This window comes from Muntiacus reevesi, chromosome 2 (genome assembly GCF_963930625.1).
Source record: "Muntiacus reevesi chromosome 2, mMunRee1.1, whole genome shotgun sequence".
Taxonomy (NCBI): Eukaryota; Metazoa; Chordata; class Mammalia; order Artiodactyla; family Cervidae; genus Muntiacus; species Muntiacus reevesi.
The window spans coordinates 148997328-149023127 of NC_089250.1; positions in this window are offsets into that span (position 1 = coordinate 148997328).

Genomic DNA, 25800 nt, shown 5'->3' on the forward strand with positions numbered 1-25800 from the left:
AAGATTTCTTTCCTTCTACTAACCCTGGGGTTCATAATTTCTTCCTTTTCAAGTTACTTTAGATGTAGAGTTAGATTATTTATTTGACTTTTTTCTTGTTTCTTGAGGTAAGCCTGTATTGCTATGAGCCTTCCCCTTAGCACTGCTTTTTCAGTGTCCCATAGGTTTTGGGTTGTTGTGTTTCATTTTCATTCATTTCTATGAATATTTTGATTTCTTTTGTTATTTCTTCTGTGATTTGTTGGCTATTCAGCAGCGTGTTGTTCAGCCTCCATATGTTGGAATTTTTAATAGTTTTTCCCCTGTAACTGACATCTAATCTTACTGCATTGTGGTCAGAAAAGATGCTTGGAATGATTTCAAGTTTTTTGAATTTATAAAGGCTAGATTTATGGCCCAGGATGTGATCTATCCTGGAGAAGGTTCTGTGTGCACTTGAGAAAAAGGTGAAATTCATTGTTTTGGGGTGAAATGTCCTATAGATATCAATTAGGTCTAACTGGTCTATTGTATCATTTAAAGTTTGTGTTTCCTTGTTAATTTTCTGTGTAGTTGATCTATCCATAGGTTTGAGTGGAGTATTAAAGTCTCCCACTATTATTGTGTTGTTGTTAATGTCCCCTTTTATGCTTGTTAGCATTTGTCTTACATATTGTGGTGTTCCTATATTGGGTGCATAAATATTTATGATTCTTATATCTTCTTCTTGGATTGATCCTTTGATCATTATGTAGTGTCCATCTTTGTCTCTTTTCACAGCCTTTGTTTTAAAGTCTATTAAAGAAAAAATAAAGTCTATTTTAACTGATATGAGTATTGTTACTCCTGCTTTCTTTTGGCCTCTAAAAAGAGAATATCTTTTTCCAGCCCCTCACTTTCAGTTTGTATGTGTCCCTTGTTTTGAGGTGGGTCTCTTGTAGACAACATATATAAGGGTCTTGTTTTTGTATCCATTCAGCCAGTCTTTGACTTTGGTTGGGACATTCAACCCATTTACATTTAAGGTAATTATTGATAAGTATGATACCGTTGCCATTTACTTTATTGTTTTGGGTTCGAGTTTATACACCTTTTCTGTGTTTCCTGTGAGTAATCCTCTGTCAGTTGCATCATTTGCAAACACTTTCTCTCATTCTATGTGTTATCCTTTCATTTTGTTTATTAGTTACTTTTCTGTCCTCAAGCTTCTGAGTTTAATTAGATCCCATTTTTTTGTTTGTTTGTTTTTATATCCATTACTGTGGGAGATAAGTCAGAAAAGATACTATTATGATTTATGTCAAACAGTATTCTGTCTATATTATCCTCTAAAAGTTTTATAGTATCTGGTCATATACTTAGGTCTTTAATCTATTTTGACTTTATTTTTGTGTATGGTGTTAAAGAACCTTCTAATTTAATTTTTTTACATAGAGCTGTCCAGTCTGCTCAGCACCATTTATTAGAGACTGTCTTTCCTCAATTTCATAGTTTTGCCTCCTTTGTCAGATTAATTGCACTTGTTGGTCATTTATATATTTTCTTTGGAATAGCACATAGTCAGATCCTCTGCCCATTTTTTAATTGGATCATTTGTTTGCTTGTTTGTTTTTGTATTCAGCAGTGTGAGTTTAGAAGGCACTGAATTTTTCACTATGGGTGTGCACTTCAGTTAGTGATGACTGCGAAGTCCTTGATTAGTCTGGAGTGCTATACAATGCCCTCACTAGCTATAAGCAGGCTAGATTTCAGAAGTGAGATTTCAGAGGTCAGTAGATCAGCAGGAAAAATTCCAGTCCATACACACTTGAGATAATCTGCTCTTAAAATGATGCTGGCCTGAACTAAGAGCTGAATATAGATTAAATCTAGAGACATTAAAATGTGAAAAAGAAAAAAAAGTCCATTAATAAGGGTCTTGTAAAATTCATGTAGGTATTATAAAAAGAAACACTAGTCAGTCATTAAAAATAGCAGGAGAATCCCATCTATATTCATCATTTACTATTAAGAGAAGAAAAGCAATGTGCAAAATAGTATGTATCACATGAAATCATTAGGATAAAGACCATTATATAAGCATTTTAAAAATTACTTGTGGGAATAGAGATAAGGAAAGAGCTGTTATTTTTAATTTTATAATGATGTACTACTCATTTTTTTTTTACAGAAAACATTATTTTAACCATAACATTTAAATGTTAAACAATAATAAGGTTTGTAAATTAGATCATCTGTTGGAACATAAATATCCAAGTCCCCTAGAAGGCTAAGTTATTTGCATATAGCACGATCTCAATAATTACTTGTTTGACTGAATAAATGGCTAGAATAAGAGGCAATACATCCATATAATTCTGAAATAATGGATCAAATTTTTAAATTACTCTGAATCATGGGAACTGAGAATTGATCGTCTATGATTCCCCATAAATTATGAAAACAGATTGTAGTCATTACCTCATTTTTCTCTCCACCTGTAAAATGGCACTTGCTATTGCTGTTTCATTCTGCTGAACACATGTTAGAGAAAAATGCTGTTTCTTTGATAAAATGGTATTAAAGGTTTGCCTACTCTAAAGTTGTCATGTATAGCTATTTAAAGTACAAGATTTGAGAACTGGTATTCTGTTATTCAATCTGTTGTTTATTGGTGTGATTTAATTCATAAACCAAGAGCTACCATAGTAAATGTACTGCTCTGAAGCATCTTACCCAGGCATGGACTTGTTACACTGCAGTAAACCCATGTCCCTCCTGGGTACCATGCAGAAAATCTGCGAAATAGGTGCCTTTTTTGTTTTTTACACGTCCATGTTATTACAGCAGGAGAACCGAATTGTAATTCTTTCAGTAAGTTTTGCTTCACTGAATACCAGTGTCTCTGAAGCTACAGCCATTTAAAAAAATGCACAATTAAAGATGCAATTTTTATGATTTCTTTTACATATGTCTGAACGTGAGGACAGGTATCCTTATTGTAAGTTCTGCAGACATACTCCTGGCACCAAGGCTGTAGTAGTGTACATCATGTATGTTGCCAAGAGCCCCTTAAATACATTCTTGAAAATTAATCCTTTGATCACCATCCATCACATTTACTAAAAATCATTTTCTTTTTGTCAGTATTCAGAATGATAGGTCTTCCCAAACCTTATCAGTCAACCTTCTAAAAATGTCTGGAGGGCAATTCTACTGTACCAAAATCCAAATTTAAAAATCCTAAAAGAGAACAACAGATTGAATCTATCACAGAATTATAAAAGAAAACCATTTTTTCCTTCAAGAAAAATAAAGAAAGAAAGAAATCAGAAGCAGCCAACTAAATTAAATGCAATGTTTCCCCCATCTGTCCCCTGCAGGAGAAAGTGAAATGGACTCTTGGAGAAAGTGGCTTGCTTTCTTATCTGCTGTAACACATATAAGCAGTTGTGAGGTAATGCAGTCCATTCATTTGTCAGTAAGCACAGAATGAGTATCTGAGAAAAGACCTTGTACTCTTGAAGTTTACTGTCAGGCAGCCAGGAGAGCCATTGATACACATAAGTGAGACACAAGTAAGACAGTTATCACTGAAAACTCTTTTACAAATTTAAGAGAAAAGACTCTTTATCCTTTTCCTTACTGTCATCATCGTCACCAGTCATTCTCAACATCACGTCATTATCCTCCTGTTCATCTTCCCCATCACTGTTGCTATTATTACATTTGTCATCTTTACTACTTTTGTTACTATTAATCCCTCCTCTCTGTCTTCCTCGTCATCAGCACAACCACAATACCCCTTTTTTGGGGGTTTTAAAGACACAGTCTTTGAAATCTCAGCAAAGTAGATATTATTGTTATCATTTTAATGATAAAATAATAAAACTGAAGCAGAGCAGGTTGAATAATTTGTCTAAGTCCACACAGAAAATTAAGTACCAGAGCCAAGCCTTCTGACCGCAAAATAGTGTTGTATCTTGAGCTATTCAAATCCTTTGCTGCTGCTGCTGCTAAGCCGCTTCAGTCGTGTCTGACTGTGCAAGACCATAGACGGCAGCCCCCCAGGCTCCCGTCCCTGGGATTCCCCAGGCAAGAACACTGGAGTGGGTTGCCATTTCCTTCTCCAATGCATGAAAGTGAAAAGTGAAAGTGAAGTCGCTCAGTCGTGTCCGACTCTTAGCGACCCCATGGACTGCAGCCCACCAGGCTCCTCCATCCATGGGATTTTCCAGGCAAGAGTACTGGAGTGGGGTGCCATTGCCTTCTCCGATGCATGGAAGTGAAAAGTGAAAGTGAAGTCGCTCAGTCTTGTCCAACCCCTAGTGACCCCATGGACTGCAGCCTACCAGGCTCCTCCGTCCATGGGATTTTCCAGGCAAGAACTGGAGTGGGTTGCCATTGCCTTCTCCCAAATCCCTATGAGAAAGCTCCTAATTGGAATTGACCCTTCAGAACTAGAACTGTACATTAGTGTATCTTTTGGCAAGATAGAGGAAAAGACTCCACCTTGAAAAACCTCTCTACATGGGTGTCTTTTTTTCTTCCCTCTGACCTGCTGCCCACCTCCACAACTTTTATGTGGAAATCAATCTTGATCCATACCTTGTGGCACAGTCTGCAATTGCAATTGTCCTGTCTACTCAATAACTGGCTGTAGTTTGGGGAGACTTATTTAGTTTTTCACCTAACTGCCTTTAGTTCTGCCATTACATTCCGGAACTTCTTGGATTATAGTTCAGCTCTGCCATGAAATCTGTGAAAGGTCTAATGTCCTTTATTGGAGCTTCAAATTATCTCTCTGTAATTGATGTGTATGTGTGTGTATGTGTGTATAATATACACACATACACATACACAATTAGGTCAGTATTATCATTTTAATTTTTTTTCAGTGTTCAGATTGTAAATGCTACCAAATTAAAAAAAAAAATACTTTACATGATAAAAGTAGACTGACTTATTTACTTCACAAGTGAATTAAGTGCTCAAGAAACATTTAGGTTCTCCCCCACCATTAATTATAACACTAAAATGGAAAGATATCAGCCATAGTACCATCTTCTAAAAGCAACTATTGCTAAGATTTTATAGATCTTTTTGCTTCTCTATATAAATTTTTATGTAATACTGGATATACTATATATACAATTTTATACTTTTTTCCATTTGATAGAACAGTGTAAACCATTACTGTGATTTTACCATCTCTGTAGCATCCTAGATCACTGGCAGCATAATAATAATTTCAAGTAAATTGAAGAGTTGTTTGTTTTTTTTTTAATGTAAGTGATCACTAGATATAGTTATTTAGGCCATTTTCAGTTTTTCTTTGAAGTGCTGCAGTGAACATCTTAATCTGTAGGTGCTGTTGGAAATATTTTATGATCAAAAGTGTAGAAAGTCTTTCAAAGCTTTTCCAAAACACATTCACATTTCACTGGATCATTTAAGTAACTGAGTTATCAGGAATGTGACTGTGGTTGACTATGTCTGTGAAAAATATAAGGCCAAGATCTCAGAGCTAATTAATAGCAAAACCTGGAACTCAAACCTATGCTTTCTGAGAAAATGATACTGATGATGTTCTTGCTTTCTGCTCTCTCTGGGGACCGCCATTCCCTTCACTGGTAACAGTAAAATCAGCGACTCTAGGTTCCAGCCATCTCTGGAGTTCCACCTCCAGATTTCTCACTGCCTAGAATATGCTTATTCTTTAGATGTTCATATAGAGTTGCAAATTCTGTCCTTCTGCAACTGAACTATCTTCTATTTCTCTTTTGGTTTTCACTGTGCCATTATTCCTAGCCCCAAATAGATCTCTCCATCTTTCTCACAATAAATCACTATAAACCCAGAAGATTAATTTACTGACTACTTTCTTAAAAATATGGTCTTCTAGTCTCAATGCTATGATTCAGGCCAGCGTCCTTTCCTGGCTAAATAACTAAAACAACCTTCACTTATTACCCTTTTTCCTTTTTTTCTTTCTTTAATCTACACTTCATATTTTAACATTGTGTATCTGAAACTAATTTAAAAAAATAATGTCTAGACAAAAACTTTGACAATCTGCTATCTCTTATTCTATTCATTACATATATGCATGCATGCATAGTTCTTCATAATCCATCCCCAAACAACTATCTTGGTTTCGATGAACATTGGGGTGCACGTGTCTCTTTTAGATCTGGATTCCTCAGTGTATATGCCCAGAAGTGGTATTGCTGGGTCATATGGCAGTTCTATTTCCAGTTTTTTAAGAAATCATCGCAGCATTGTTTATAATAGCCAGGACATGGAAGCAACCTAGATGCCCAACAGCAGATGAATGGATAAGGAAGCTGTGGTACATATACACCATGGAATATTACTCAGCCGTTAAAAAGAATTCATTTGAATCAGTTCTAATGAGATGGATGAAACTGGAGCCCATTATACAGAGTGAAGTAAGCCAGAAAGATAAAGAACATTACAGTATACTAACACATATATATGGAATTTAGATAGATGGTAGTGATAACCCTATATGCAAAACAGAAAAAGAGACACAGAAGTACAGAACAGACTTTTGAACTCTGTGGGAGAAGGTGAGGGTGGGATGTTTTGAAAGAACAGCATGTATATTATCTATGGTGAAACATACCACCAGCCCAGGTGAGATGCATGAGACGAGTGCTCGGGCCTGGTGCCCTGGGAGGACCCTGAGGAGTCGGGTGGAGAGGGAGGTGGGAGGGGGGATCGGGATGGGGAATACGTGTAACTCTATGGCTGATTCATGTCAATGTATGACAAAACCCACTGAAATGTTGTGAAGTGATTGACTTCCAACTAATAAAATAATATTTAAAAAAAAAATATCTTGGTTTCATCTATTTTCATTCCTGGCTTCATTAATCACACTGAATTACAATTGAGAACCCCAAACTTCATAAACATGCAAGTCTTCAGGCTTTTTTTTTCTCACAGACCTCTTACTAACCCTATGGTTATTTTTCTTCCTTAGTGAAATTTTCACTCTTCTTTCAGTTCAGTTCAGTTCAGTTCAGTCACTCAGTCGTGTCTGACTCTTTGCAACCCCATGAACCACAGCACGCCAGGCCTCCCTGTCCATCACCAACTCCCGGAGTCCACCCAAACCCATGTCCATTGAGTTGATGATGCCATCCAACCATCTCATCCTCTGTCGTCCCCTTCTCCTGCCCTCAATCTTTCCCAGCATCAGGGTCTTTTCAAAGGAGTCAGCTCTTCGCATCAGGTGGTCAAAGGATTGGAGTTTCAACTTCAACATCAGTCCTTCCAATGAACACCCAGGACTGATCTCCTTTAGGATGGACTGGTTGGATCTCCTTGCAGTCCAAGGGACTCTCAAGAGTCTTCTCCAACACCACAGTTCAAACGCATCAATTCTTCAGTGTTCAGCTTTCTTTATAGTCCAACTCTCACATCCAGACATGACTACTGAAAAAACCATAGCCTTGACTAGATGGACTTTTCTGGACAAAGTACTGTCTCTGCTTTTTAATATGCTGTCTAGGTTGGTCATAACTTTCCTTCCAAGGAGTAAGCATGTTTTAATTTCACGGCTGCAATCACCATCTGCATTGATTTTGGAGCCCAGAAAAATAAATTCAGCCACTGTTTGCCCTGTTTCCCCATCTATCTGCCATGAAGTGATGGGACCAGATGCCATGATCTTAAGCCAACTTTTTCACTCTCCTCTTTCACTTTCATCAAGAGGCTCTTTAGTTCTTCTATACTTTCTGCCATAAGGGTGGTGTTATCTGTATATCTGAGGTTATTGATATTTCTCCCAGCAATCTTGATTCCAGCTTGTGCTTCCTCCACCCCAGCATTTCTCATGATGTAACCTGCATATAAGTTAAACTCCTATTTGGAACCAGTCTGTTGTTCCATGTCCAATTCTAACTGTTGCTTCCTGACCTCCATACAGGTTTCTCAAGAGGCAGTTCAGGTGGTCTGGTATTCCCATCTCTTTCAGAATTTTCCATAGTTTATTGTGATCCACACAGTCAAAGGCTTTGGGATGGTCAATAAAGCAGAAATAGATGTTTTTTCTGGAACTCTCTTGCTTTTTTGATGATCCAGCAGATGTTGGCAATTTGATCTCTGGTTCCTCTGCCTTTTCTAAAACCAGCTTGAGCATCTAGAAGTTCAAGGTTGCTGAAGTCTGGCTTGGAGAATTTTAAGCATTACTTTATTAGCACGTGAGATGAGTGCAATTGTGTGGTAGTTTGCGCATTCTCTGGCATTGTCTTTCTTTGGGATTGGAATGAAAACTGATGTTTTCCAGTCCTGTGGCCACTGCTGAGTTTTCCGAATTTGTTGGCATATTGAGTGCAACACTTTCACAGCATCATCTTTCAGGATTTGAAATAGCTTAACTGGAATTCCATCACCAACTCTAGCTTTGTTCATAGCGATGCTTCCTAAAGCCCACTTGACTTCACATTCCAGGATGTCTGGCTCTAGGTGAGTGATCACACCGTCATGATCATCTGAGTCGTGAAGATCTTTTTCGTATATTTCTTCTGTGTATTCTTGCCACCTCTTCTTCTTTCAGTTTTCGGCTATTATTTCATGAAATCTTAAATTTCCCATGTAAAGTCGAAATGTCTTCCTATAAGTTTGTGGCAATCTGTGCACTTGTGTATTAAACCATAAATTGTACTCTCACCTATTCATTTACTCTTTCCATCTACCCTCAGCTTTCCTCAATGACAAGGCATGATTCATTCATTTGTGTGACAATAGCAGGTAGCATTTTCCCCAGGACATGGAAGTTAATAGTTGTAGCTAGTGCCTCTGTATGCTACCACTTTGTCAATAATGTATAGTTTGCTTCATTCTTCCAAAAACAAACCCATTATAAAGTGGATCCCTTGGCTTTTGTTACCCACAATGGCATATTATACAGTCACATTGAAAAGGCAAGCTAAGTGTGGCTAAGAACACAGAGAGTTAAAGGTGTCAATAAAGTGACCAATTGAAATGGTATCAATAAGTGACACAAACCTTTTTTTAGAACTCCTTGTTTTGAAAGAACCCAAGCCCTAGTTTATTCCTGATAATTAAGCTATTTTGGATGTGAGCAGTAGGCATGATTTGAGCTATAAAGAAAATGAGGACAGACTCCAGTGCCTGTTAAATCATCAAACCAGCTGCTTTTTGTAGGTTTTTATAACTTATTTAATCATTTCTCTTTGAAGGCAGTGTCAAATATATTGTGTCTGGTTGTTCTCTTTTTTGTAGGAGGTTTGTCTTATACTCCTGAATATATGCAAATGAATTTTTCTAAGCAGCATATACTATAAAATAAGGAGGCTTCAGAGAATTGATAGTTTAACGTTTTCTTTAAAAATATCTATTTGTTCTCTAATTTCTAGGTTTTGATATCTCTCTTCATTTAAAGACTAGAAGGGGACAATGAGAGAGTGTGGGTTAATTTTACACTTACATAAGATTTTTTAATTGTATAAAATCCTGGATAATACAGCTTCTGAATCATCTATGACAGTAATGATTGCATCCCAAGGGAGAAAAACTATTTGGGGTAATTTTTGTTGTTATTGGAATTTCAAAGGTGAAGGGAATTCTGGAAGTTACTTATCTAGTATTGCCTTCTTAAACCAACTTTGATTAGAAACATTAGACCAATAAGCATCATGCATTCTGGCATATTTGTACTTGTGAAAAAGCTTTCTAGACCATGACATATTTTTTTTATAGGCGAAAAAGAGGCTGAAATTTACAAGTGCAAACTTTATCCCTAAGAGCTACTCAAATGTAAACAAATCACAAAACACATATGCAATTCACATTTTACTCTGGAATTATAGTCATAAAGGAACTGTCCATTAATTAAATTTATAATATGTGGGTGATAATGAAACCTAGTTTCTGGAAAATCAGGAAGGGTCATTGAAATTTGAGTTGACTGTAAGTATAGAGTAACAAAATTAATAACTAGATGGAAATATGGTAAACAAAAAAAGACATTTCACTCTTCATTTTATGCCAAAACCCATATAATATAAAGGAGGGTTAACATTAATTTTAAAACATTAATAAAATATAAAGTGGTGTATTTATCAAAATTACAAAGAAATAAAAATATTTAACACAAAAGAAAAAAATCTCAAAGAGAAAGTATTACAGATTATAACACATAACTTTAAAAAACCTCTTTAGATAAAAACCAATAAACCAAAACAAAACAAGGACCTTGACAGTTTATAAAAAATATTCTTATTTAACATGGAAAATGTGACTTTCACAGCCTTCAAAATGTCCATATTTGATAGGAAGAAATCAAGATAGAAATAAATTAATATGTAATAATTATAGTCAAACTATATGAGGAGAAATATAAACAGTTAATGCACACATAGGATGATGCCTTGATTGTTATGCCATATCATGTTCACAATCATATAAATATGTAATATAGATAATATAGAGTGGTCTAAAAATGCTTTCACTAAAGTTATGATAATGGTTGCAACTGGGAATAAATATGAGAATTAAATTTGAAAAAAGAACATAAAAGATTTTAAACTTAACTTATCATTATAGTCACAGTAGCCATTGTTTATTAGTTATTACACATTAGGCCTCTTTCTAAATACTTGTCCATAGTATTTCATTTGATTTTCATAGAAACCCTGTTAGAGAATTATTAAAACTATTATGTATGAGGGAATCAAGGGGCAGAGAAGTTAATTGCCCAAGGCTACAAACACAGTGAATATTCAAGCCATGATTTAATTACATTTATTAATGTCATTATTAAACTTTATTAAATTATACTTATTCATATTTCTTTTAAAATTATTTAATTTAAATTTATACAAATAGAATTGGCAAGAGTAATTCATGATATTTCAGATTTTTACATTACTTATGCTTATTGGATATTAAAATTTATATCTTTATAATAATATTTTCTAATATAAAATCATTTGAAATATTGATTACATAGTATATAGTTAATATATTTTGTTACAAGGAACTCTATTATAAGGAAATTATGATAAATAGTAAATAACAGCAAATTGTACATACTGTAAAATGTTATTTTTATACATCGCTGATCATGGTAAAGAGTTTCATAGATATTGAATTTTTAACAAGAGTGTTTAAAATTGTGCTATAACTACAGAACAATAAAATAAAACTTAAAGACAACCATTATAATTTACAACTTCAGAATAATAGAAATATTTAATGATTTATTTCAGTTCTTCTAATCTTGAGATTATGATACTTGGTGAATCCAGAATTCTGAGAATCTTAAAATTTTCATGCATTTAAAATATATATCTTGAAAGTATAAGGTAATATGTTAATAGTTACTCAAATGTGGGAACTGAACTAAGCCAAAAGTTTGTCCCATAAATTCTCTTTATTATATAAATTTCACGTGTGTTATTCTTCACTCACTAAGTCGTGTTCAACTCTATGTGACCCCATGGACTAAAGCTTGCCAGGCTCCCCTGACAAGGTATTCCCTCCAAACTATCTCCTGGAATTTGCTCAAATTCATGTCCATTGAGTCAGTGATGCTCTCTAACCATTTCATCCTCTGCCACCCACTCCTGCTTTGGCCTTCAATCTTCCCAGTGTAAGGGACTTTTTCAATGAGATAGCTCATCACATTAGGTGGCCAAAGTATAGGAGCTTCAACCTCAACATCAGTTCTTCCAATCAATGTTCAGAGTTGATTTTGTTTAGGATTGACCGATTTGTTCTCCATGCAGTCCAAGAGACTCTCAAGAGTCCCTTGCATCTTGGACTATCAAGCATCAACTAATTTTTTTTTTTTTTTTGAGAACTAAATTCCATCACGCTTTATTTTGAGCACAAGTTTGACTCTCACAAGTACCATCTGTTCTTAAAGTAATGAATGGGATTCCTTTTGAAAAGAGAGAGTTTTAGAGTCCCAAGTTCTTTGTATGTTTCTGGCATTCCAACTGTTGATTCATTTGAAATTTGAATCAACCTGAAAAGAACACATATCTGATTTCAGAATATGAAGGTGGACAAAAATAAACTCCAGCCCATGGAGGAAGGTTCTTAAATGCTTCCCGGAAGCACAGATAAAGATGGACCTCATTTTGGAGAGGGAGGTAGAGAACTTGGCGTCTGAGTAGGGGGACGTGAAGCGTTCTACTTTTAGACCCTTAGTGAGAGACAGTAAGGATGTAAGCTTCCAGCCATTGTGGTGTTCGAAAAACCTTCTTGTAATCTGAAGGCTTCTTCTCCTAAGTCATTTTCTGGTAATTGGATCATTCTTATAATTTCAGCCATCATCTTTTTCTGTCTTGAGGGTCTGGACTCTTCTTTCTTTACTTCTTTTACTAGAGAAGTCATTTCCTCTTTTGAGATTGAGTTGGTTCTCTTCAACTTTCCATATGTGTCAGCCAGCCTCTGGATTTTTGAAGACTCTTTTTCTAGGCTGGAATCTTCTAAATATGACTTAGCATTTAAATATTCCTTTTTAACAGAACTAAACTTGCCAAAAAATTGTTGCTTCACCTGAATCAGTGCAGCCAGTGTTGGTGCAGGTCAAAATTCCCTTTCCCATATGATTTTATTAGAAACTGATTTGTTTCTAACCTCATGCATAAGTCTGAACAAATACAAGAGACCCACCAAAAAGCCAATGACAGAAACACACATCACTGACTCCCATTGGAGGCTACTGTGGACAATGCCTGGTCTCATGTCATCTGGCAGCAGCTCTGCTACAACTTCTCGTGATTTCCCCAGAATCAGCCGAAAGCCAAGTTCCATAATGGTTCACACTCCCTCTGTGCACTGAAGTCCAACTAAATATTTTTTAACACAATCAACCACATCAATACTACTTATAATAGTTTCTCCAGCACCACATTTCAAAAGCATCAATTCTTTGGCCCTCAGTCTTCTTTGGATCATCGATAAAGCAAGAGAGTTCCAGAAAAACATCTATTTCTGCTTTATTGACTATGCCAAAGCCTTTGACTGTGTGGATCACAATAAACTGTGGAAAATTCTGAAAGAGATGGGAATACCAGACCACTTGACCTGCCTTTTGAGAAATCTGTATGCAGGTCAGGAAGCAACAGTTAGAACTGGACGTGGGACAACAGACTGGTTCCAAATAGGGAAAGGAGTACGTCAAGGCTGTATATTGTCACCCTGCTTATTTAACTTCCATGCAGAGTACATCATGAGAAACGCTGAGCTGGAAGAAGCAGAAACTGGAATCAAGATTGCCAGGAGAAATAACAATAACCTCAGATATGCAGATGACACCACCCTTATGGCAGAAAGTGAAGAGGAACTAAAGAGCCTCTTGATGAAAGTGAAAGAGGATATTGAAAAATTTGGCCTAAAGCTCAACATTCAACTCAGCATTCAGAAAACTAAGATGATGGCATCTGGTTCCATCACTTCATGGCAAATAGATGGGGAAAGAGTGGCTGACTTTATTTTTCTGGGCTCCAAAATCAATGCAGATGGTGATTGCAGCCATGAAATTAAAACATGCTTACTCCTTGGAAGGAAAGTTATGACCAACCTACACAGCATATTAAAAAGCAGAGACATTACTTTGCCAACAAAGGTCCATCTAGTTACGGCTATGGTTTTTTCAGGAGTCATGTATGGATGTGAGAGTTGGACTGTAAAGTAAGCTGAGCACCGAAGAATTGATGCTTTTGAACTGTGGTGTTGGAGAAGTCTCTTGAGAGTCCCTTGGACTGCAGGGAGATCCAACCAGTCCATCCTAAAGGAGATCAGTCCTGGGTGTTCTTTGGAAGGACTGATGTTGAAGCTGAAACTCCAATTCTTTGGCCACATAATGCGAAGAGCTGACTCCTTTGAAAAGACCCTGATGCTGGGAAAGATTGAGGGCAGGAAGAGAAGGGGACGACAGAGGATGAGATGGTTGGATGGCATCACTGACTCAATGGACATGCGTCTGTGTAGGCTCCAGGTGTTGGTAATGAACAGGGAGGCCTGGCATGCGGCGGTTCAAGGGGTCACAAGTAGTTGGACATGACTGAGCGAATGAACTGAACTGAACTGAACAGCCTTCTTTATGATCCAACTCTCACATCCATACATGAGCAGTATAAAAACAATAGCTTTGACTAAATGGGCATTTGTCAGTGAAGTGATATTTCTTCTTTGTAGTATACTGTCTAGGTTTGTCATAGCTTTCCCTCCAAGTATCTTTTAATTTCATGGCTGCAGTCACTGTTCACAGTGACTTTGGAGCCCAAGAAAATAAAATCTGTCACTGCTTCCACAAAAATTTCTAATCATATCTTATGCTTAGTTTTAACTAGTTTTTTTCTCATTTGGTTGTATGAGTTCTTTATATATTTTGAATATTTCACATTCACACACACACATATATAATCCCTTTATTGGATATTTTCAACTTTCCCCTTGCATTCAGTAGGCTTCCCTTTCACTTTGATGATAGGTTCTCTCATGTGCAGAAGCTTTTTAATATGTCTCATCTGTTTATTTCTGAATTTGTTTCCTTGCCTTTGGAGTCAAATTTAAAAAAAAATCATTGAAGCCAATGTTCATGATGTTATCTCCTATGTATTCTTCTAGGAATTGTATAATTTCAGATCTTATATTCATTTGAGTTCATTTGTGTATATTATATAAATTAGTAGTCTAGTTTTACTCATTTGCATGTAGTTGAATAATTTTCCTAATACCATTTATTGAAAATACTGTCCTTTCTCCACTGTATGATCTTAGCTATTTTGTCACTGATACTGATAGATAAGGATTTAACTCTGGTCCCCTGAACCTGCACTCTCTAATATTATGACCACCTTCTGTTTATACATGTGGTCAGAGAAATTAGTCTCTATGTAAATGGATAAATGAATTTATACCCTCTGGAGAGCTTTCATATCAATCCACTCCACCACTTTTAAATTGTGCCTTAAATCATATGGCTTTATCCATTATATGTAATGACCAAAATCATGTCTTTCTCAGAAGCTCTACGATTGCACAATTATCTATCACTCTCTCTTCAGTTCAGTTCAGTTCAGTCGCTCAGTCGTGTCCGACTCTTTGCAACCCCATGAGTCGCAGCACGCCAGTCCTCCCTGTCTGTCACCAACTCCCAGAGTTTACTCAAACTCATGTCCATCAAGTTGGTGATGCCATCCAGCCATCTCATCCTCTGTCATCCCCTTCTCCTCCTGCCCCCAATCCCTCCCAGCATCAGGGTCTTTTCCAATGAGTCAACTCTTTGCATGAGGTGGCCAAAGAATTGGAGTTTCAGCTTCAACATCAGTCCTTTCAGTGATCACCCAGGACTGATCTCCTTTAGGATGGACTGGATAGATCTCCTTGTAGTCCAAGGGACTCTCAAGAGACTTCTCCAACACCACAGTTCAGAAGCATCAATTTTTTGGCGCTCAGCTTTTTTCACAGTCCAACTCTCACATCCATACATGACCACTGGAAAAATCATAGCCTTGATTAGATGGACCTTTGTTAGCAAAGTAGTTTCTGCTTTTTAATATGCTATCTAGGTTGCACATAACTTTCCTTCCAAGGAGTAATTGTCTTTTAATTTTATGGCTGCAATCAACATCTGCACAGTGATTTTGGAGCCCAAAAAATAAAGTTGACACTGTTTCCACTGTTTCCCCATCTATTTCCCATGAAGTGATGGGACCAGATGCCATCATCTTAGTTTTCTGAATGTTAAGCTTTAAGCCAACTTTTTCAATATCCTCTTTCACTTTCATCAAGAGGCTTTTTAGTTCCTCTTCACTTTCTGCCATAAGGGTGGTGTCATCTGCATATCTGAGGTTATTGATGTTTCTCCTGGCAATCTTGATTCCAGTTTCTGCTTCTTCCAGCTCAGCGTCTCTCATGATGTAGTCTGCATGTATGTTAAATAAGCAGGGTGACAATATACATCCTTGATGTACTCTTTTTCCCTATTTGGAACCAGTCTGTTGTTCCATGTCCTGTTCTAACTGTTGATTCCTGACCTGCATAGAGGTTTCTCAAGAGGGAGGTCAGGTGGTCTGGTATGCCCATCTCTTTCAGAATTTTCCAATTTATTGTGATCTACACAGTCAAAGGCTTTGGCATGGTCAATAAAGCAGAAATAGATGTTTTTCTGGAACTGTCTTGCTTTTTTGATGATCCAGCGGATGTTGGCAATTGATCTCTTTTTCCTCTGCCTTTTCTAAAACCAGCCTGAACATCTGGACATGCATGGTTCACGTATTCCTGAAGCCTGTCTTGGAGAATTTTGAGTAATACTTTACTAGCATGTGAGATGAGTTCAATTGTATGGTAGTTTGAGTATTATTTGGAATTGCCTTTCTTTGGGATTGAAATGAAAACTGACCTTTTCCAGTCCTGCGGCCACTGCTGAGTTTTCCAAATTTGCTGGCATACTGAGTGCAGCACTTTCGCAGCATCATCTTTCAGGATTTAAAATTGCTCAACTGGAATTCCATCACCTCCACTAGCTTTGTTCACAGTGATGCTTTCTAAGGCCCACTTGACTTCACTTTCCAGGATGTCTGGCTCTAGGTGAGTGATCACACCATCGTGATTATCTGGGTCGTGAAGATCTTTTTTGTACAGTTCTTCTGTGTATTCTTGCCACCTCTTCTTAATATATTCTGCTTCTGTTAGGTCTATAACATTTCTGTCCTTTATCAAACTCATCTTTGCATGAAATGTTCCCTTGGTATCTCTAATTTTCTTGAAGAGATCTCTAGTCTTTCCTATTCTGTTGTCTTCCTCTATTTCTTTACATTGATCACTGAGGCAGGCTTTATCTATCCTTGCTATTCTTTGGAACTCTGCATGCAAATGGGAATATCTTTCCCTTTCTCCTTTGCTTTTCACTTCTCTTCTTTTCACAGCTATTTATAAGACCTCCTCAGACAACCATTTTGCCTTTTTTCATTTCTTTTCCATGGGGATGGTCTTGATCCCTGTCTCCTGTACAATGTCACTAACTTCCGTCCATAGTTCATCAGGCACTCTATCTTTTAAAGAGCAGATAATTATTTCTCCTTAAATTTCCTTTGCCATCAAATTACAATGTTCCCATTCTTGTTAATAAATAATCCATGAATGAACTTCACATGAAATCTGACTCCTGACCCTCTGTATTCCATGCTCATTGTGGAAGAAATGCTTAGCTTATAACTTCTGCTATTAATTTTATTGTTTTACCTTTTTGCATAGAAAATATTCTGACCAATTTTAACATTTTGAATAGAAGTAATTGTCTCTGACTATGTCCTTGGTTAAAGACTGGGAGAAATTTGATAATAGATGTGGTAAAAACTTGTGCTATATTTCTTTTTTTATTCAAACAAAACATACTTCCATTTGGTGTAAGAATGTTGGATTTCACTCTCCAAAACAAATAACAAAAATAACTTCAGTTTTTCATTTTAATTGATTTTCAAAACTTGGCATAAATGAGGTTATAGTGAAAATATAGAAAATGTTCTTAGGAGTTCTGTTGCTGTACTGAAGTGTTTACTAGTTGTTGTTCTTATACCAGCTCACCACTTCCTGTCAAAGGTTAAAAAATAATTGTTTGGGCACTGAATAAACCAATAAGAAACACAAGTAAAGGAGAAAGAAACAGTATTGAAATGTCTAAATCCTATGTTATTTCTAAAGGTTAGGAAAGAATTCATATTTTCTTTTTAAATGTCAGTTTAATCTGAATGGCAGTGAACCTCAAATAACATTTGAATTTAATGTAGAACTTTTGAAAATGAAGCAATTGCCTAGCTAACTGCCTCTTTTGCTTTTGGGTGAACATCACATTTGGCTTTTGGCTGATGGATAGCTGAAGTATCATTTACATTTGGAAGTATAAACATAATAGTTGGCAGTTATTACAAGAGAAGAAAGAAGCTTTATTGTTGGCCAGTGATCATTCTGGGATTTCTGAGGCTCAAAGGGGTGGATAATGAATGGAGTTATGTAGTTCATCTATTGTTGTTCAGCCGCTAAGTCATGTCTGACTCTTTGTGACTCCATGGGCTGTGGCACACTAGGCTCCCTGTTCTTCACTATCTCCCAGAGTTTGCTCAAACTCATGTCCATTGAGTCGATGATGATGCCATCCAACCATCTCATCCTCTGTCACCTATATCTCCTGCTCAGTCTTTCCCAGCATCAGGGTCTTTTCCAGTGAGTCAGCTCTTTGAGTTAAGTGGCCAAAGTATTGGAGCTTCAGCTTTAGCATCAGTCCTTCCAATAAATATTCAGGACTGATTTCCTTTAGGATTGATTGATTTGATCTCCTGGCTGTCCAAGGGACTCTCTGGAGTCTTTTCTAGCATCACAGGTGGAGAGCATCAATTCTTTGGCACTCAGCTTTATTTATGGTCACATCCACACATGACTACTGGAAAAACCATAGCTTTGACTATGTAGACCTCAGTTGTTCTAGACATTTTGAGTTCTAACATTCTGCAAAGAGAATTGTACAATATACATATATTAAAAATTCTAAAATTTGAAAGACCATAGACTTCAAAAATGCATACACTGCCAGACAAACAGTCTTTCTAACACATATTTTAAAACAAAAAGTGTAAATGAAATTAAATTATTGGAACTTGGAATTAATAAAAATGTCTTGCCTAAATGAATCAGTGGTTCTTGTGTATATCAGAAAATAGTCCTTCAAAACTGTACCTTTAAACGCCTCTGCTCTAAGTTTCAAATAGAATGTCTATAGTTTATGTATCTGGCATTAAATAAAAAGTGGAGAAAGAGTTATGAAGAAAAAAAAAGGGGCCTTCTTCAGGCCCTATAAGAAAGCTAAGCACTCATGTAAGAACACAATCTTTGGTTCTATCCGTGCAAAGATGCTAGAATAAATAGCCACTTCCCACTCTCCTGCCTATTACACAGTCAAAATCTCCAAACTGTCTTAAGTCAGATCTTCCTAACTGCACAATCAGAGAAGAATAAGAGTTACATGATAAGGCATTATGTTATCACAGTCAAATTTTATTGGAACTAAGTTATCAAGATGACTTTCACATTTTACTAGATATTTATCAATGACAAATATGCATTGCTGATAGATTCTTAAATGGAGCCACCACATCTTTCATTATTATATCTTTTGATATTATCCTATCTCATCAATGGCCTGTCTTCTCTAGGTACTAATGCATTAGTAATGCACCAATATGATTACATTGTATGGTTTTCTTTTCTTCCTCTGACTATCCCAAATCCCACTTTCTGCCCTATTCCACAAGAAGAGAAAAATACACTGAAGCTTATCTTAGTCTGATCTGCTCTTTGGAATATTTGAGTTTTCCTAGCATGCTTGCAATAGGAACAGATCTGTGGGGTCAAGTTGGAATTGATAGCCAAGTGGCTGTAACTTTTCCTCCTGAAATATCTATTGCCTGTCATCTAGTTTGTATGACTCTGCTTGTCATGGTTACTTTTCTAGAAAGCCTGATGTCAAGAAACTGTTTTTGGTCATCTCTCCTGAGTAAAGAAAACTAAGCTCAGAACAAAATTAGGATCATAATGGATCTCCACTGTCTGAATCTTTGTATAAACTGGTATTCAAATTATTTAGAGTTTAGACATTTCACTTGAGCTAGTGCTGGCAGAAAGCAATCTATGGCCTGTTCCTTCTTCCTGGCTTTTGCCTGTCCATATAGATTTACTGGCTAATTATATTCCAGTAGAATTCTTATAAATAATTTGTAGCAAATCATCTAGTCCTTGCTTATTCTGTTTTGATTGCTTGTCTATCTACCAAAGTTTCTGTGGTGTTGAACAGTGTCATGAGCTAGAATCTCACTAGCCTGCTCTAATGCTCAGCCCCAGGTGAATGTAATTCCAATGATTTGAGAATTTTTCTTGGGGGTATAGCTCTTAGTGAATTGATCTATCAGTCTTTAAAGATTAATAAGCAATTTTAAGTCCTTAAACCTCTAAAGGTAATTGAGATTTTTTTTAGCTTTGTACAAATCTACTGTCCATATTACAATGTACTATTCAAACAAGAAGCTGGTATAATGAAAATAAAATGATTTCAATTAAAATATAAAACATCTTGTCAATTTCAAGAGATTTGAGTTTTATGGCTGTTCTATCACCAATTACCCTTTAAAAAGTTCTTCAGAACAAGGAACAAAAGGCCCAAGGAATTAAACTTTTCCCCAAATCATGAAGTAGGTATTTTGGTAATATATAGAATTAACATGGTGACCTGGAAAGAACGCAGATCTTAAAAATAATTGCCAAGCGTCTATCAACTTATGTTTTGTTAGGGCTGTTTGCCCTTAGAACATGAGCAAGTTGTCCTGCTTCTGCTGCTTTGGATAATATCTTGTCCAAGCTAACTTAAGCTTCTGGCAGCCAATTCTTTTGTGGTTCCATCTTCCAGTCAGTAACTTCAGTCTGTTCAGTCACTTAATCATATCCAACTCTTTGTGACCCCATGAACTGCAGCACACCAGGCTTCCCTGTTTATCACCAACTCCTGGAGCTTGCTCAAACTCATGTCCATTGAGTCAGGTGGTGTCATCCAACCATCTCTTCCTCTGGCATCCCCTAATCCTCCTGCCTTCAATCTTTCCCAGCATCCAGGTCTTTTCCAAGGAGTCAGTTCTTCGCATCAGGTGGCCAAATTATTGGAGTTTCAGCTTCAGCATTAGTCCTTTCAATGAATACTCAGGACTGATTTCCTTTAAGATTGACTCTGGTTTGATCTCCTTGCAGTTCAAGGGACTATCAAGACTTCCCCAACACCACAGTTTAAAAGCATCAATTCTTTGGCATTCAGCTTTCTTTATGGTCCAGCTCTCACATCCATACATGACTGATAGAAAAACCATGACTTTGACTGTATGGACCTCAGTAACTTAGGTACAATCCTAGCTCCTTCATTTATCCTTTTAGCCTAGGAGTGAGAGTGACTTCCTGTTACTTCCAGCCTCTAGGCTTCCTCACTGCCCTCTGACTAATCTTTTGCTATTTGTGTGATCCATTTCTTGTGTTAAAAATTATCCTCACCTCTGTTTTCCTCATGGAACCATGCCTGATACACTAACTGCATGATTCTGAACAAGTTACTAAAGGATGTTCCAATTCAATCTTTTTTTTCCTTCCTTACTCTAAAAATATAATTAATAATAGTTGCTTATGGTATTACTGTAGAAATTTCTAAGACAACTTTCTATGATATATATTAATAATTTGAGCTTAATAGCTCATGACTATTAGATGATTGTCATTATGATGATGTTAGTTTTTGTTAGTTATTAATATATATGCTACTGGTGTCACTAGGGTGCAGATTAAGTTTCTGACTGATTTTTTCTGCCCTGCCACATCACTATTGGGTCCAAAGAAGCAAGACTGTTTTCCCAAGCATTTTATCCTTTGAAAGCTCAGTAAAAAATGGTGCAAGCAGACTAGCTTGTGTATATTTTTTCAACCAATTAAGTCATCTGTGAACCTTAAATATTTGGGAATACTCTTTGTAGATCATTTAGGGTGCAGAAAATTAATCAAAGACAATATATGTTATGCCTACTAAATCCCAGAGAAATCAGTTACCTACAGGGAGGAATGAAGACTTTTGTGAAAAGGGATAAACTTTGTTTTCATTCTCAATTCAGTATTGATTATATTTCTAGACAGCAATATATTGTTATACTTTCCAAATGAACTTTTCCCAGTCTTCTCTGTTTACCACATGAAACACCAGGTTCTGAAGGATTTTAAGTTTTTAAATGTCAGTTTCCAAGGTAAATGTGAAACACAGGTCACACTGTGTAAATAATACCTATTTTTAAGAGTCTAAGATAGCATAGCTCCATGAAACTCATTCACTGGATCACAGTTTTTCTTCAGTTGATACTAAAAGTATATCCATTTCCCTAGTTAATTTGAATAGACTGGCAAATTTTTAACAAACATCACGTAGTGGAAAGAGCTAAGATTTTGAAATCAGGAGAGCTTCAATTCTAGGCTGTTATGCCACTTTCTAGTTGCATGATTTGGGGCAGTTCCCCCATTTCTCTAAGCATCACTTTTCTTATTTGTTAAAAAAAAAAAAAGGACTAATAATAACTGCTATAGGAACAACAGGGTGGCAGTGATGGTGTGTCTTCAAAACATTGGAACTGGAAATAATCTTCCCCTCTGAGAGCTAAGTAATGAAATCAACTCATAGTCATCTAAATATTAAGCACTCAGACTCTGAAGACACATAGAGCTTGATTTTTGCCCTGATTTCTCCACATAACATTTTGTGTTCTTGAGGAGGGATTTTAACATTCCTTAAGATTAATTTGCTTATTTGCAAGACAGAGATTAAAAAAATATCTATTTCAAAGTTTGTCATGAAACTTAAATTAAAACAGGAAATATTTGGTTTAGTAATTAGCTCATGACTAGTAGTCAGCTCATGACTAATTTAAATATCAACCCACTGTTGTTGTGGTGGTTTATAATAGAGATGTTTGAAATTGACCGTCTTAAGAAAACTCCTTGGTGACTGCAGCCATGAAATTAAAAGACACTTGCTCCTTGGAAGAAAAACTATGACCAACCTAGAAAGCATATTAAAAAGCAGAGACATTACTTTGCCAACAAAGGTCTGTCTAGTCAAAGCTATGGTTTTTCTAGTAGTCATGTATGGATGTGAAAGTTGGACTATAAAGAAAGCTGAGTGCTGAGGAATTGGTCCTTTTGAACTGTGGTGTTGGAGACGACTCTTGAGAGTCCCTTGGATTGCAAGGAGATCCAACCAGTCCATCCTAAAGGAAATCAGTCCTGAATATTCATTGGAAGGACTGATGCTGAGGCTAAAACTCCAATACTTTGGCCACCTGATGCAAAGAACTGACTCCTTCGGATAGACTTTGATGCTGGGAAATATTGGAGGCAGGAGGAGAAGGGGACACCAGAGAATGAGCTGGTTGGATGGCATCACCTGACTTGATGGACATAAGTTTGAGCAAGCTCCAGGAGTTGGTGATGGACAGGGAGGTCTGGCATGCTGCAGTCCAGGAATCACAAAGAGTCAGACACGACTGAGTGTCTGAACTGAACTGAAGGAAACTCCTGAGCACCAAAATGAGAAAATAACCTGACTGAAAATATGAACTTATCAACAGAAAGACTGCAACAATTGTAAGGAGAATAATTATCAATGAAGAAATAAAAATAGAAAAAATAAGTGACAGGGTAAAACATTGGCAATGAATATTCAAGCTAGTCAGCAAGAGAAGATACCCTACCAGATTGAAGTTAATACCTGGGCTGCCTGGCAGGCCCATCAGAATTCAGTGCCATTAATTATACAGCAACTCTGAGACTCTAATGATAATATCAGTGGAGACAGCTGGATTTAAAATCAATTGGTATAAACCACGTGGACTTGACAGTTATTAACTATTGAATATTTGTCAGTTTAATAGGACTCAGATCATAGGTTATAAAAATTAAATGCCTCAAAACACATTGAGTAACAGCACTAAATACATGCTATTTAATAAAGTAACAACCACAAAATTGTGATCCAATGCTTGAACCGTATGAAATAGACTTATCCTGTGCTTGGGATGAGAGAGATGAAGGAAGACACATATCTAGTTTTGATATTTACTTTTTCTGTTTGCTTTTTTTTTTTTTTTTAATTTTTCAAAAGTTTCTCTGCAGATAAGCAATTTGGTCGCTAACAAAAAACCACATATTTTAAGCTTTTCTTCCTCAAACAAATAAAAATGTAACTGTGTTGATCTTGTCATACTTTCCCTTAGAATCAACTAGTTACTAATAACCCAAATTCACTCTTTACTTATTATTTCAATCAGCACATCATTAAGTATGTCACTTAATCATTTATAACTCAAAGAATACATGTTGAATGAGAAGTAATATCATAGGACACTGAGATTGTAAAAATAATGATGCAGTACTGCTCTTTGCCAATAAAGGTCCATCTAGTCAATGCTATGGTTTTTCCAGTAGTCATATATGGATGTGAGAGTTGGACTATAAAGAAAGTTGAGTGCTGAAGATTTAATGCCTTTGAACTGTGGTATTGGAGAAGACTCTTGAGAGTCCCCTGGACTGCAAGGAGATTCAACTGGTCCATCCTAAAGGAAATCAGTTCCAAATATTCATTGGAAAGACTGATGCTGAAGCTGAAACTCCAATACTTTGGCCACCTGATGCAAAGAACTGACTCATTTGAAAAGAAATATAGAATAAAATTCTTATAAGAGACAAATATTATCTACAGAAAACTACAATACAATATGACTGATTCTATAGTAGAGGAATATATTGACTATTATGGGGGGAAAAGTGAATAATAAAAGACAAGAACACAAAGTAACTTTTGAACCAGATATTAAAACTGAGTAGTGGGCAAGAATAGAATGGATGTTCAAGGAAAAACACGTGACAAAAAGAAGTGGCATATACCAACTTAGAGAGTTCTGTGAGGGCACCAAATGTTTGGGATCAGTCATAAATTTAGGGTTTTTAGATAGTTGCATTTTCAGGCAAAAACTTCAGGTGAGGGTAGACAAATAGGCCAAGATAAGATTTACATGGTCCTTTTCTATGCTGTGCATGCTAGGAAATTGAGCTTTATTCCCACAAATAGCCATGTACCAGAAAAGTGTTTTTAAAATACGGCCTATAACACATTATTTTTATTATGCATGTAGATATCATAGTTGGCTGTGCAAAGACATATACAGGACAGGAAACAAAATTTTTGTTTTTGTTATGTTTCTCTTTTATCCAGATCAGAATCATATTTCTGAGTTTAATCTTACTATCACCATTCTTTAAACAAATTAGACTAGCGAAAATTGTTTTAATGCAAGTATGGTAACATGATCATCATTTGTTGCTATCTTAGTATTTAATGTCAGCTAAATTTTTAATTCCACTTAAGATGGAGCAAATTGCGATGAAAGATTAGAAAAATAGCCAGAAAAAGTCAATTGGATTTGTTATAGTCTATGCAATAGTGTCAGGGCAGAAGAAAGATTAGATATAAATTAATGAACCATTCAACTAATGGGAAAATAACACCAGACCTAATCTGTCTGGATAATTTATGTAATTTTAACATTTATACCCAAATTAGAAAGTTAAGTAACCAAATATTTCTATGTTCATACTAGTCTATTAGAAAACATTGGATAACACAAAGAAGCTTCTCCAAGGATATCTCATCACCATCTTTTGCAAAAGCTATACTCCCATTGCCATCATTAATCTTGGCTTTCAACACCTCAGCACAAGAGATAAATAGACTATGCGAATTTGGAAGTGATGATTGATTAGTACTCTCGACAGGAAGACCTTGAATAGTAGTTGTGTATAGATCTTCTTTTCTCATATATAATTTCTAAATTATCCATATATATTGTTCTACCTGATTTTTCTTTTGCCACACAAAGAAAAAACCATTCACACAGGAGATTTGGAAAACATAAGAAACAGTCAGGGAATTGCCTGTCACTGTGTCTGTTCTGATAATTAACCACACTCAGGCAATATGGGATTCAATTAAACAAAGCAGTCCTCCAACTAAAATTTAAAAATGATATCCAGGCTTTGCAAAAGTTGTTTTGAGAAAGTTATAAAACTAGAAATGGGACAAAGTAGAAAATAAATTGCTGATTATTAACAGAAATGTAGAAAGGGAAATGTGCAACTTATTCAAATGGTTTACATCTCTACATATGTCTCAATGTGCATTCCAAAGGACTTAAAATTAGAACTGAA